The sequence below is a fragment of the Littorina saxatilis genome, linkage group LG15 (genome assembly GCF_037325665.1).
Source record: "Littorina saxatilis isolate snail1 linkage group LG15, US_GU_Lsax_2.0, whole genome shotgun sequence".
Lineage (NCBI taxonomy): Eukaryota > Metazoa > Mollusca > Gastropoda > Littorinimorpha > Littorinidae > Littorina > Littorina saxatilis.
This window is the reverse complement of record NC_090259.1, coordinates 42,297,431-42,309,417: the sequence shown is the minus strand read 5'-3', so window position 1 is coordinate 42,309,417 and position 11,987 is coordinate 42,297,431.

The window sequence follows — 11,987 nt, the reverse complement described above, 5'->3', positions numbered from 1 at the left end:
GACTGTACTCTCATCCTCAGAATTAATTAATGACATGTAGCTTATATTCTCCACAATACCAATGATTATGACCATAAATGTCCTGCTTTTCAATTAAAGCAGAAGTGGTTTTTTTCTGACAGATTGCATGCGCCTGTGCCGCCCACAGTTGCACTGATCTAAAAATAGAACCCGCTGTGTCTAATTTTTCAGTTTCGACTTGCGAAGATTCCTCTCATAATTATGCCATGTTGGTGGCATGTACCTTATTATCCACATTACCAAATGATGAGTTAGTATACAATTCCCAGCAGCTAACAGAAAACACAAGTGTTATTCCGATAACGTCGCAGCTAGATCAGCACGTAGCAGACTACACTGAAATACGACTGCATCTGTTCAGTAAATGAATGCTTTCCGTTTATTTTAAGGCAAGAACAATCGGAATCGAAAACGTGTAGGGTTTAGAACGTTCTTACCAGCCTGCTTTATGTGTGCAGACTCAGTGCAACGGGACGAGCAATTTTTGTTTTTGAAATGAGACTCAGTGCAATAGCCTAGCAGACGACATAAATCCCGCTCAGCAAATTAACATGTTAGGCAAATGTGAACGATAAAACGATGGGGATATAATACGTGTAGGGTTCAGAGCATTCTTACCGTTCATATTTAGTACCAGACTCCCCGATGAGGGAAGATACCACACGAAAAACATGCCACGTTTATTTTGAAAATGGGCTTTCCGTCGACCTTGGCAAGGGGCACAACTCTGCACAGTCAATCTGTCGAAGCTCGATGAAGGTTTCGAACCGCAAATAACTGAAAGCACAGTCCTTTCTCCGAGTTCAAATGAGAGAAAGATCATCACTGTTTAGCTTAACGCTACACTGGAATTTACCAACAGAAATTAAAACAAGAGTTTGCGTGTGATGAAAGCACAACACACGAGACAGCCCACACAAAAGTAGATCTTCTATACGACCTGACCACACAGTTATGCCTATTCAAATGCGCGTAGCAAAATGTGCGTGTTGTATCTTCTTTTTTCTCTGGCGGTACCGACAATATCGTTATTGAAACAATCCCAGTGCACTAAGGGATTTATAGAGCAAATCTCGAAAATAATTATTGAACTCAGCGCTATGCGCTTCGTTCAATAATGAATTTTCTCGATTTGCTCTATAAATCCCTTAGTGCACTGGGATGTCTCAATAACTTAAATAATAATAATAATAATAATAATAATAATAATAACTGGACATTTTTAAGTGCCTAACCTATGGCTCTAGGCCCTTTACAAAAGAACATATACAAAATAGAACAATTAAATGTACAACCTACATAAAACATTAATCATACGGACAAAAATCACCACATGTACTGTTCACACAATATTTATATATTTATGCTATACACACTATATGTCCACACATACCCAGCGAACACTTTCAACAATCATACACAACTGTGTGTGTGTGTGTGTGTGTGTGTGTGTGTGTGTGTGTGTGTGTATGTGAGTGTGTGTGTGTGTGTGTGTCTGTGTGCGTGTGTGTGTGTGTGTGTCTGTGTGTCTGTGTGTGTCTGTGTCGGTGTGTGTGTGTGTGTGTGTGTGTGTGTGTGTGTGTGTGTGTGTGTGTGTGTGTACTCTTGCCAAAAAAAAGTTTGACTGTATATGTTTTTGAATGGAACAAATATATATAAAAACATTCGCTTTCGGAGAAATTTTCACAATACACTGAATAAACCATCTTACAATCACATACGTTTGATAATTACAAAGATCAGTTTCCTTTATGTCTATACAAAGTCATTAAAAGTGTTGCAATAACAAAACCAAAACAAAACAAACACACAAACAAATCAAACAACAACACAAAACTAATGTTTGTTTCTGTGCTGCCTTTGCTTTTTGCTTTTCTATGTTAGTCTTGAAGTAAGCATTCAAAGGAAAAACTTGACATATGTATTGTCTTTGTCATGGCGAGTAAGATTTCTTTTGTGCTTGTGTGTTTCTCGAGCAGTCATTTTTGATATTTTAAACACACAAGATAGTTTGAATGCATGAACAAGAAAAAAAAGAACAAATATTGTACTTACTAAGAGGAAAGCATGACTGGTCGCCATTTTGCCGCGGACTGCCGACAGATGGAGCCACGATACATTATGTCACATGATCGACTTCCTACCTTCTTTTCCCCGACTGTCAATCCTTCGTCTTCCTTTAGATGTGCTTTACGCATGCGTCGTTACCTAGCGACCAGTTTGAGACAGATTCACGTCATTTGTAATGATAGGCTAGTTTCTGTCAATTGTAATGGAGTACGTTTAGGATTTTGGCATCAAAGGATTGTCAAGCTGAATGTTGCTTGCATGGACGGTTTTCAAGACAAGGTTTATTATACGCACAAAGTTTAATTGCCATGAATTGCTATGCCGGCCTAGCCGTATATTGGTGTGTGTGATTTTTACATGTATGATTTACTTGACAAAACCCAAACAGACCCCACAACCTTTTTGCCTGGGTTTTTACATTTAGTCAAGTTATGACTAAATGTTTTAACATAGAGGAGGGAATCGAGACGAGGGTCGTGGTGTATGTGTGTGTGTGTGTGTGTGCGTGTGTGTGTGTAGAGCGATTCAGAGTAAACTACTGGACCGATCTTTATGAAATTTGACATGAGAGTTCCTGGGAATGATATCCCCGGACGTTTATTTTTTTATTTTTTCGATAAATGTCTTTGATGACGTTATATCCGGGTTTTTTTAAAAGTTGAGGCGGCACTGTCACACTCTCATTTTTCAATCAAATTGATTGAAATTTTGGCCAAGCAATCTTCGACGAAGGCCGGACTTCGGTATTGCATTTCAGCTTGGTGGCTTAACAATTAATTAATGACTTTGGTCATTAAAAAACTGAAAATTGTAAAAAAAAAACATTTTTTATAAAACGATCCAAATTTACGTTCATATTATTTTTCATCATTTCCTGATTCCAAAAACATATAAATATGTTATATTTGGATGAAAAACAAGCTCTGAAAATTAAACATATAAAAATTATGATCAAAATTAAATTGTCGAAATCAATTTAAAAACACTTTCATCTTATTCCTTGTCCGTTCCTGATTCCAAAAACATATAGATATGATATGTTTGGATTAAAAACACGCTCAGAAAGTTAAAACGAAGAGAGATACTGTCTTTCTTTATAATCATTATGCAACGTTCATTACGTTATTAATAGATTGGTTTATTGAGACAAATTTTTCAGCCGTTACCGCCTTATGTTGTACTGTCATGCAGGAACACCACTATAAGCTTCTAGCTTGTTGCTGTTTCTGTGAACTTTGTATACATGTCATGATTGTAACCCTTGTTAAAATAAACTTATGTTTAAACCAGAGGTGCAGCAAAGCGTGCAATTACCGCTACCGCGCCAAACAGGCTCGTCACTTTCACTGCCTTTTGCACTAGCGGCGGACTACGTTCAGTTTCATTCTGTGAGTTCCACAGCTTGACTAAATGTAGTAATTTCGCTTTACGCGACTTGTTTTTCCTTCTGGACGAGATTACTCCGTTGTCTACCGCGTACTTTTTGTACCGAGAATTGGGGCTATTTCGTCCTGTTTTTACCACCGCCACTGGTTTACGTCTGTTTGTCCCTGTCAATCATCTCCCCTCCATCCATCACGTCATTGTCACGTGACATCATCACTCTTTGCTCCTTCCCGTCGAGGAGAGTGTATCCGTCATGGCGAACGAGTAAATATAGCGCTGGTGATAGCTGTTATTTGGTGTAGATACAAAGATACCTGTCGCGATCAGCTCTTAAAAAGATACCGTGGTAAATGCTATTAAAGGACGCACTCCATCCGGTTATGTCCTTATCAATATATCAATATGAGGCTTATATCGCGCGTATTCCGTGGGTACAGTTCTAAGCGCAGGGATTTTTATTTTTTTTATTTTATGCAATTTATATCGAGCACATATTCCAGGCGCAGGGATTTATTTATGCCGTGTGAGATGGAATTTTGTTACACAATACATCACGCATTCACATCGGCCAGCAGATCGCAGCCATTTCGGCGCATATCCTACTTTTCACGGCCTATTATTCCAAGTCACACGGGTATTTTGGTGGACATTTTTATCTATGCCTATACAATTTTGCCAGGAAAGACCCTTTTGTCAATCGTGCGATCTTTAACGTGCACACCCCAATGTAGTGTACAACGAAGGGACCTCGGTTTTTCGTCTCATCCGAAAGACTAGCACTTAAACCCACCACCTAGGTTAGGAAAGGGGGGAGAAAATTGCTAACGCCCTGACCCAGGGTCGAACTCGCAACCTCTCGCTTCCGAGCGCAAGTGCGTTACCACTCGGCCACCCAGTCCTTAATTGTAGCGTTGTAAATTCAAGGACGTTGTTCTTCTGACTGCAGTCTTACCCTCTGAATTTGGATAACTTACCCTTTCAAGCATAACAAGTTTACTCGAAGTGCCATTCAAGGTACGGAATGAACTGAGCAGATGCGTTTAATTTACTTATTGTTTACAAGGAAATATATATCGGCTCGGGCATTTTTCTAGGACGAACGTGACAGCTGGAGTCATCTTTGCATTGATAAAAGGGACTTCTTGTATCAGCTTTAATCCTGTAATGGCACTAAGTTGTGAATTTTGAATTTACAACGCTCAAGGTCAAGATGACTAAACAAAGGAAGCAGATGTCCTTTCATGGGAGGTATCCTCTTATCGGAGGGACCTGTCATCGTAGGTAGCAGTGTACCGCCTTTCTTCACGAGCAGAACATCAAGTCTTGCGTGTTGAACGCCGCAGATACGTCCAGGCTGCTCATTATGATAAATATCCTTGGCGGATGATGACTTTATTCAGTTATTCTGCAGAAAAACAGAAATGCTGGAGAAAAACCGTTCTTTTCTGCAGCATTCCTGCATAATGTCATCTTTCGCGAGAGCAACGTTTTTTTCTGCATTATTCAGTTATTCTGCAGAAAAACAGAAATGCTGGAGAAAAACTGTCTTTTCTGCAGAATTTCTGCATAGTGTCATCTTTCGCCGAAGCAACGGGTTTTTCTGCAGCAAAACATTTTACTGCAGTAAAATTGAAATCAAGAATGCTGCAGTAAAACGGTGCTGTTGTTTTACTGCAGAAAACCTGTTTACACTTTTTCTGCAGCATTTTGTACTGGCTCTTGGCGGATTATGACATTATTCAGTTATTCTGCAGAAAAACAGAAATGCTGGAGAAAAACTGTCTTTTCTGCAGCATTTCTACATAATGTCATCTTTCGCGAGAGCAACGTTTTTTTTTCTGCAGTAAAACAGTTTTACTGCAGTAAAATTGAAATCAAGAATGCTGCAGTAAAACGGTGATGTTATTTTACTGCAGAATAGTCTGTCACAGTTTTTCTGGAGAAAAACGAACGACCTTGTAAAGTAGCGTTTGTATTCGTCGCCCCCTGGGATAGTATAATAGTTTGTTCCGCAGTGTACCAATCAGAAGGTGTGTAGCACAACTATTGGTAATTCTGGATGAGTCCATCTCTCGACAGAGGGGGGCTTGCGTGCTCCAACATTATAATGAGCCAGTACAAAATTCTACAGAAAAAGTGTAAACAGGTTTTCTGCAGTAAAACAACAGCACCATTTTAATGCAGCATTCTTGATTTCAATTTTACTGCAGTAAAATGTTTTGCTCCAGAAAATCCCGTTGCTTCGGCGAAAGATGACATTATGCAGAAATGCTGCAGAAAAGACAGTTTTTCTCCAGCATTTCGGTTTTTCTGCAGAATAACTGAATAATGCCAAAATGCTGAAGAAAAAGTGTAAACAGTTTTTCTGCAGTAAAACAACATCACCGTTTAACTGCAGTATTCTTGATTTCAATTTTACTGCAGTAAAACTGTTATTCTGCAGAAAAAAAACGTTGCTCTCGCGAAAGATGACATTATACAGAAATGCTGCAGAAAAGAACGGTTTTTCTCCAGCATTTCTCTTTTTCTGCAGAATAACTGAATAATGTCATAATCCGCCAAGAGCCAGTACAAAATGCTGCAGAAAAAATAAAAACAGGTTTTCTGCAGTAAAACAACAGCACCGTTTTACTGCAGCATTCTTGATTTCAATTTTACTGCAGTAAAATGTTTTGCTGCAGAAAAAAACGCTGCTTCGGCGAAAGATGACATTATCCAGAAATGCTGCAGAAAAGACAGTTTTTCTCCAGCATTTTGGTTTTTCTGCAGAATAACTGAATAATGTCATAATCCGCTAAGGATAGATAAAAGCATTCCTCCGCTTGGTCAAACCCACAACAAAAATCAACACCCTGACCGCTTGCTGTAGTTAGCTGGAATTGATGACTTTTACGTAATTAATTCTTCGCAAAATCCCAACCACGGTGTGCGTGCGTGCGTGCGTGCGTGTATGCGTGCGAGCATGCGCAGTTTGTGCGTGCGAGCATGCGCATTTGTGCGTGATTCGGCGACACTATTACAAAAATAAATCCAAAAAGGTCAAATATCAAGGAAAACTGTTCACATCACAGACGGGAAGAAGAAGAAGAAGAAGGAGAAGGCACTGGGTGCACATGAGCGAGATGTCATCGTGTTGGGTTAATGACTGTCACTTTCCAACTGAGAACAGCTTTGATGGACAACCAGTAGCGCTGAGTGACAGGGCAAGGTTACAGTGTGACCGGTACTGAAACAAGTTGTAGCAAGCCACAGTTCCAAAGCTACATATACAGGGGGGGGGGGGGTAGGGTGGGGGGGAGGTTGGTGGCGGTGAAGGGGGATGTGAGGAAAATGAGGGGGAGTCTCTCTCCCTCTCTCACACACACACACACACACACACACACACACACACACACACACACAAACACACACACACACACTCACACAGTAAGTTCACACACCCACATACGGGGGCAGGCTAATTGCCCCCCGGACAATTTCCCCCGACAACTGCCCCTCGAACAATTGCCCCCCTAGGAAAATTGCCCCCCGGACAACTGCCCCCCACCATAGGAGGACAATTGCCCCCCGATTATTTTCTGAGCACACTGCGTGCAAGTTTTTACAAAGTAAATCACTATATACTAAGTGTGTGTCTTTGTATGTGTGAGAGTGTGTGTGTGTGTGTGTGTGTGTGTGTGTGTGTGTGTGTGTGTGTGCATGGTGTGTCTTCTTTGTGTGTGTATTTGTGTGTGTGTGTGTGTGTTTCGGTGTGTGTCACTGAGTGTGTGTGCCGGTGTCACGGGGGGAAATTGTCCAAGGGGGGGGGGGGGGGGCAATTATCCAGGGCGCAGTTGTCGGGGGGCAGTTGTCCAGGGGGCAATTAGCCTAGAACCCCCACTCACATGCAGTGTCTGTTTGTGTGTGTGGGGGGGAGGGAGAAGCTCACAACAGCACGTGTTTGTACCTGTCACCAGCAAAGCATGAGGCGTAAGCCGGGATAATCTTCGCACCTTGACCAGGGGGGATTGGTTCCGTGGAAACTGTGCAACTGTGAGTATGACAGAATTGAAACGATAGTCTCATTTTTTTGATTGGTCGATTCAAAGCCTTCATTTGACAGATATACAAGGAGCTGTTCACACCGTGCACACACACACACATAGACGCATACACATACATACACACAAATACACACGCACACACACACACACACACACACACACACACACACACACACACACACACACACACACACACACACACACACAGCGACAGAGAGAGCCTTGAACGAGGTGGGGGGGCAGTCTATGGGATGGGGCACAACTTGTTCAGTCAAGTTGCAGTCTCTTTTCTCAGGTACTCTCCCTTACATGTATACCTTTCCGTCAAGCGAGAGTTCACAAGGTTAACAGACGCACATTTTCGCACGCGCGCACACACACACACACACACACACATACACGCATCAGTAATTGTGATGTATTTGTTATTGCGGCAAATCAAGTCTGCTCAATGAGCCATTACCATACACTGAATAACTATTCCGCAGACTGGTATGAATGGTTGTTGTTGTTGTTGGTGCATGGTGGTGGTGGTGGTGGTGGTGGTGATGTTTTTTGTTGTTGGTGGTGTTGTTGTTGCTGGTGGTGTGTGTCAGAGAGACGGAGAGGAAGATTTAGTGACTGACACTAAAACTGACAGAAAGAGAGAGACGGGTGTGGGGTGTGGGGTGGGTGGGTGTGGGGGGGGGGGGGGGGGTGAGAGAAAGCATTGAAAAAGTCCGCAAAAAATCCCCTAATAATGTTTATTTAGCTGTATTCTAGTCCCTGCAAATGATCAAATAGACTCACAACATAACAGCTCAAAACCCGCTCCTCTCGTAAAAACTGAATCGTATTCAAACGATAACACTTTATATTATTTATTCGAGTCAGTACAGCAAGTCTCGGCCACTTCCATTCTCCATTACCTCACCTGACCGTTTGCACACACTGCAAACCAAACACAAACCCTCTTTTTCTCAAGGAGGCTTTATTCTGCCTGCAGTTTATACAAACAGCCCGACTCAACACAAACGGATCAATCGGTTTCAACGTAAGTCTTTTCAAGACCAAAACATCGATCTTTTTACCACGCTTTCATTTCTTTGAGCTCTATATTGATCTGTATTGATCTTGTGATCGAACAGACGAAGGCGATCTTGGCAGCAATAAGGTAGGCGGGGGGATTTTGTAGGTCTTATACGTATGTACAGGAGGTCGCTATAGACTCCCCCCAACAAAGCACTGTCAAAGATCTAGCATACAAGATCTTTGGCACTGTTAATCTAGCGGAGAGGTTTTTATCAGAATGGGGTTCTGATATCGGGTTTTGGGCGGCGCACCTGTTAATACCTGACTGAGTCAGTCGTGGAAACTCTTTGTTGTGCGGTTTTGTAGAGGAGTACAGTGGTGAGGGTAGCTGTAATGGGATATTGATGATACGAGAGACTTTGGGATACGCGAGGAGGGGCACCGGTACACTGGCACAAACACACATGCACACAAGCTCGCGCACACACAAACACACACACACACACACGCAGGCACGCCGCGCACACGCGCGCACACACACACACACATGCGCACTCACACTGACACACACTGACACACACACACACTGACACTCACACATACAAACACACACACTCACAAACACACATGCACACGAGGGCACACACGCACACACACACTCGCACACACACACACAAGCAGTACGTCTTGCACTTTGGTTCACACGCACACTAATGATCTTAAACTGGATGTTGACATCAATACCAAAGACACGCAAAAACGAATTCAGTCTGACAAAAGAAATAGACTATCGCGCTTTGTTCGCAGAGTCTGTATCACTTTGCCCGAAGCCTACTTTTGATTTAAGTGCTCTATAATAAAGGCTAAGTCTAATACAGTCTAGATCCAGCTTAATTCAGATTTCAGCTTGACCTCTGGCCCGTCGGTCTGATTCATTTTACAGTCGACTGCCCGTGCTCTGTCAAGTGTGAAAGAGACTTGCTCGTTTGATCAAAGTCACTACAACCACAGGCACCGCAATCAGCGATGGACCTGTACGTCTGGCACATCGGTGGATTTATCTTGGACGGTCGTGCCTGTGTCCCTGGCCAGGAACAGGACCAATACTGAACACCATCGAAGTGACTCAGCAGCAGTGCAGTGTCATCTTCCGAGGGTAGCCTACCGCAGCGGCCTGCCGTCCTTCCCTGGAGTGTCTGTAAAATTTGTGAGGGTGCCCAGGTGTCTGATCAACACTGGGGGCTCATTGGTTCGACAAAGTCTGGCGGCGGAACGAAGTTCAGGGGTGGATGTTGCAGTGAGTGCTGGGACGGGGCGGCGTGGAAGCATACTGGGAGAAGAAACAAGCGTCGGGACAAGCAGAAAGAGGATGAAACAAAATAAAATAAAAATAAATACATAAAGAAGAAGAGAGAGAAGTGAAGAAGAGAAAGAGAAGGAGAGAAGAAGAAAAGAGAAAGAGAGAAAAAGAAGAGAGAGGAGATTAAAGTGAAGAAGAAAAGAAGAGGAGGTAGAAGAAGAGATAAAAAAAAAATGATAAGAAAATAAAAAAATAAAAGTCGTTCGAAATGATAGAAAGAACATGTGGTATTCATGTTTCTGTTACCTTGATTACTGGGTACACATGCCATGGTTAAAACAAATATGCCCCATAAGCATGTTTAGTATGAATAATATCCGTGGTAGCCTAACTACTAGCACAAAGTTGAGGATATCTGTTCTGTAACACTATTATTCTACTAAAGTCGTTGTATTCCAAGTCCCAGCCCCAATGCTTCCTTGTCACAACGTACGCTGTGTTCAAGGCAGTCTCTTAACGTTAAAAGTTAATCCCAAACAGATAGGCTGCTAACGTTCCAAAATCGAGAATAAAAAAAACAAGACAGGTGAAGTTACTATATGGAACGTTTAATTTTGGAAGCGACAACATTTCAGAGATAAGGCACAGGACCATTTATTTTACCGTCACTGTTTGTCTATTGTGTGTCTTGTTTGTCTATTGTGTGTCTTGTTTGTCTATTGTGTGTCTTGTTTGTCTATTGTGTGTCTTGTTTGTCTAGTGTGTGTCTTGTTTGTCTACTGTGTGTCTTGTTTGTCTACTGTGTGTCTTGTTTGTCTATTGTGTGTCTTGTTTGTCTATTGTGTGTCTTGTTTGTCTATTGTGTGTCTTGTTTGTCTGTTGTGTGTCTTGTTTGTCTAGTGTGTGTCTTGTTTGTCTACTGTGTGTCTTGTTTGTCTACTGTGTGTCTTGTTTGTCTATTGTGTGTCTTGTTTGTCTATTGTGTGTCTTGTTTGTCTATTGTGTGTCTTGTTTGTCTACTGTGTGTCTTGTTTGTCTATTGTGTGTCTTGTTTGTCTACTGTGTGTCTTGTTTGTCTACTGTGTGTCTTGTTTGTCTATTGTGTGTCTTGTTTGTCTATTGTGTGTCTTGTTTGTCTATTGTGTGTCTTGTTTGTCTGTTGTGTGTCCACTTTTAAGACCAACAGGGCGACGTTTTTCTGAATGTTTTGTTTTGTCTTCAATCAAAAGTTTCATAAACTTACCTTTCTTAGTTTTTTTGGTTGTTAATAATTCGTCCCTCGGTTTCTTTTAGGAGCAGATCGACGACGTGAAGCGTTTAGTTGAGGGCGCGAAGCCTAGGGGGTGGGGGGGGGGGGGGGGGTCCAGAAAAAAACAAGGAAAATGGAGCTATCTGGTGCAACCTGAGCCAACAAACTTCTCCTTGTGCACCTTCCGAAAGTTAATTAATTTACGAAGACAAATTTGGATCAAATCAAGCAAAATTGTGACCCTCCACCACGAAATGAGTCGCATGTCACCTCGCGCGGTTCTGCGCTATAAGTCAGGGGAGTGTCTGGTAACAGTGTGAGGGTCACCTTAGTCCCAGGCTTATAACTAACAGTTTTCGCTCTTTTTTAAAAACGGTTTTCACCACTGGATAGAGCATAAAAAACTCTTCAGGAAAATGTAAAAATATGAAAATCATGCAAAGGTGACATGCGACTCATTTCGTGGTGGAGAGTCACAATTGACCGATTTGGCGCCAACAAATTACCCAACTACATTCCAAAATCGTCATTTATAAGACAAAGACCGGCCCCCAGGAAAATGTTCATAAAAAAGGAAAATGGAGCAATCTGGTGCAATCTGAGCCATCATTATTTTCAAATTCATTTGTTTATTTTTATTTGTTTTTGTTGTCGTTTTTTAAGCTGGGGGGGGGGGAGGGAGGGTCCGGAAACCCCGGAAATCCCCCCTGGATCCGCCCCTGTGTTTAATACAGTTCCGTTGTGTTCAAGTTAGCTTAACTTTTTTAAGTGTCTTTATGATAAACACTATTGAATCCTAAGTCCGATGTGTCAAAGGCCGTCGAGTGTTTTACAGTGTTGGAGTAAGCGTAAACGTTGGCATTTAGTTCAGAGAAATAGTTCAAGGTCAGGGCTTTGATAAACGTCA